This window comes from Capsicum annuum, chromosome 3 (assembly GCF_002878395.1).
Source record: "Capsicum annuum cultivar UCD-10X-F1 chromosome 3, UCD10Xv1.1, whole genome shotgun sequence".
Classification (NCBI taxonomy): Eukaryota; Viridiplantae; Streptophyta; class Magnoliopsida; order Solanales; family Solanaceae; genus Capsicum; species Capsicum annuum.
This window is the reverse complement of record NC_061113.1, coordinates 27634760-27637839: the sequence shown is the minus strand read 5'-3', so window position 1 is coordinate 27637839 and position 3080 is coordinate 27634760. Positions and strand designations below refer to the sequence as shown.

Genomic DNA, 3080 nt, shown 5'->3' with positions numbered 1-3080 from the left:
GCACTTTTTAGTCGAATCATTCCATTTAACCCATAGAAAATGTATTTTCTTGTTTGGGTTTTGCAAGTAGTTAAGCTGGTCAAAATTTAATTCTCGTTGTTTGGAACTTCACTTTTCGAAAAAAATAGAATATTTCTTTATCATAATCTTTGTTTGAGATAACACTTGTTCTAGTTTTGAAATTGCAAGTTAGGAGCCCGCCTGAATAACAGACTGATGAAATGACAAGTCAGGAGTCCGCCTAAAGAACAGTGTGATGAAATAACAAGTCAAGTGTCCGCCTGGAGAACAGAGTGAAGAAACTGAAAGTCAAGTAACATGGTGAAGAAGTTGAAAGTCAAGAAAACAAGGTGAGAAAGTTGAAAAACAAACAACAAGGTAAAGGAGTTGAGAGTCAAACAACAAGGTGAAGAAATTGAAAGTCAACAGATTGAAAAATAGCATGTCAGGAGCCCTCCTAAAGAACAGGATGGAGAAATTAAAAATCAAACAACAAGTTGATGAACTTGAAAGTCAAGAGCCCACCTGAAAAACAGGGTGATAAAATTGTAAGTCAGGAGCCCGCCTGAAGAACAGGGTGATGAAATAGCAAGTCAAGAGCAAAAGATGGTGCATAGATAGGATTTTTGTAGTTTTATTTATGTTTTAATTTGTAATTTTTATTTTTGATGTAATGACAGAGCCGCGGATCGAAACCATGACGGGACCTCACTCGACCCTCCAACTCGGTTGTCCTTCTTCCTCCTGTTTCTTTCTTCGAATAATGATCGGGTCAAATTTTGGTTTAATTGTCTATTTTTTTGTGTGAAAACACTTTGTGTTTACACCCAAAAAAGGTCATGATGTAGACACCTAATTTTATCCCTCCCGAAGTTCAATTTTATTCATTTTTAGCTTACCTTACCACATACCCTCACCCATTCTACATTTTCCCCGCAAGGAAATAAATACAACAAATCCTAACAAATTAAATCCCTAATCCCTAATATTTCCTTATCAAAACTAATTTTTACACCTTATCCTAACCACTATCCTATCCCACCCCTACACCCTATACCCCTTACCCCTTACCCCTTACCCCTTACCCCTTACTCCGCGGGACCCCACACAGCAACAATACAATATACAGACTTTTATTTTCCATAAAAAAAGAGACACTTTTTTTTTCTCTTCTTCCAGAATACACCAAATACACTCACGAGACACCATATACACACAGGCCATTTCTCTTTTCTTCATCCCTGGTCTCACAAATTGACAACACGGCAATACACAGCTCTCATATACACACTCAACACACACACCGACACACCGTGATACACATACACCACTGGAATACGCACCCACACAGTGAGGTTCGATGGGGATCGGGAAACTGAGAGAAAAGGGGGACTCTATTGTTTTTCCTTTTTCAGTTTTCTCTTGGCAATACAGACACCCACACAATTTTGGGGGCTCCATTTTTTCCTTTTCTTGTTCCCAACAGGCGCACATAGTTGAGAGAAAGAGCGCAATGGACTGAATACGGAAAGGGAATGAGCGGAATAGTGAACTGGTGAGAGATTCGATCTTTGTTTTGAGTTTTTTCAGTGAGATTTGGTCCCTGTTTCGAGCTTTTTTTTTTTTTTAAATTTTGGTGTAATCAACTTTTGGTTCGTCGTTCGACCGATCCAGTCGCAAAAAGCTTAAAATTTCTCCATTTTCATTTTTTTCCTAAGTAGATCCGGCTGGAAAACATTCCCATACGGATTGGTTGTGTTCTGTTGCGATTTTTGTTCCAGGTTCATCGGTATTCGTCACTGGTTCGGGGATTTGGGTTTTTGTTTGTATTGACCCATTCATTGAGTTCAGTTTCAGGTTTCAAATTCCTCAATACCGAGTTGGATTTCATGCTGTGGAGGTTATCTATTTGGGGTTTCGAATTCGGATTTCTTTAACTTATTATTATCAACAAAAAATCAATTATCAAAAGGTCCAATTCCATCTCTTCTTATTTTATTTCATTATATGTGTTCGTGAGGCATGATTGAATAGTGGGTGATATTGATTTATTGCTTAATTTTGTTGAAAAGTGATTGTGTATTATTGAAATGGTAATCGTGAATTATGGAAATTTGGTGTTAGAAAGGAAATTTGGGGTGGAATTGAGAAATTGATAAAAAAGGTGAATTTAGTTTAATTTTGGTTTATTGTTGTTTTGTTTAATTCAGAATAAATATCTAGTTTGTGAACTCAATAGGATCATATTTTAGGTCGAAAGATTAATAGGCAAAAGTTTAGGTTCGGGTAGGCAAAACTTAGGAATGGTGTTTTGTTGAATGTTTGAATGTGTGTGTTGAATGTTTTCTAGTTTGTCGTATATGATTCAAGTGTATTCATTTGGTCGGGGAATATCCGAAGGGTTTGTATTGATTTATTCGGGGAATGCCCCGAAGTATCATGTATGCAAAGGAGGCTTGTGATCAAGGCTCTAGACATCGGGTAAAGCATTGGAGCGTAGTTTAGGATAGTGCAGGTTAGTGTAGGTTTACATTTCGGTATTTTTTTATTTTGGGATTGCATAAATTGGACTGGACACTATATTTTGGGGATTTGTTTTGTTTGTGTTTGTGTTGTTTGATTATTGTGTGTTTTACGTAGTTTATACACTTTTAGTGTCGAATTAGCCGATATACTTCACAAAGCGATCGTGGTCAAACTACGAGACTGAGGGGTACCTAATACCTTTCCTCGGTTAACAGAATTCCTTAGCTGAAATCTCTATTCGCAAATCAGTTTTAAAGAATCCAACAGTTTTGAAGAGAATTTTCGTCAAGTGGCGATTCTGAATAAAAAATGTAAATAGTCCTTTTTGGAAACAAATTTCATTTTTTGTTACTTTAATATTAAAACTCTTTCAAACTTTAAAATTAATCTGTTTTGGGTAAAAAAGAGGTGTGACACCTTCCTTTTTAATTTATTTTAAAAAAATATTTTTTTCACTTTTCTAAGCAACTTTCTAATATCAATTTTCATACGACATATCTTAAAACTTTTAAATTTCAACTAAAGAAAATATATTTTATTTCTTAAGCTCCATG

At 35.8% G+C, this 3080-nt stretch overlaps 1 long non-coding RNA gene across 1 annotated transcript; it reads left to right on the top strand.

The window, feature by feature from the left end:
- The first annotated feature begins 1056 nt into the window (after positions 1 to 1056).
- On the top strand, positions 1057 to 1985 carry LOC107866421. Its single transcript, XR_001672931.2, has 2 exons — positions 1057 to 1555; positions 1852 to 1985. It is a non-coding gene; the product is annotated as an uncharacterized LOC107866421 (long non-coding RNA).
- Positions 1986 to 3080: the final 1095 nt, after the last annotated feature.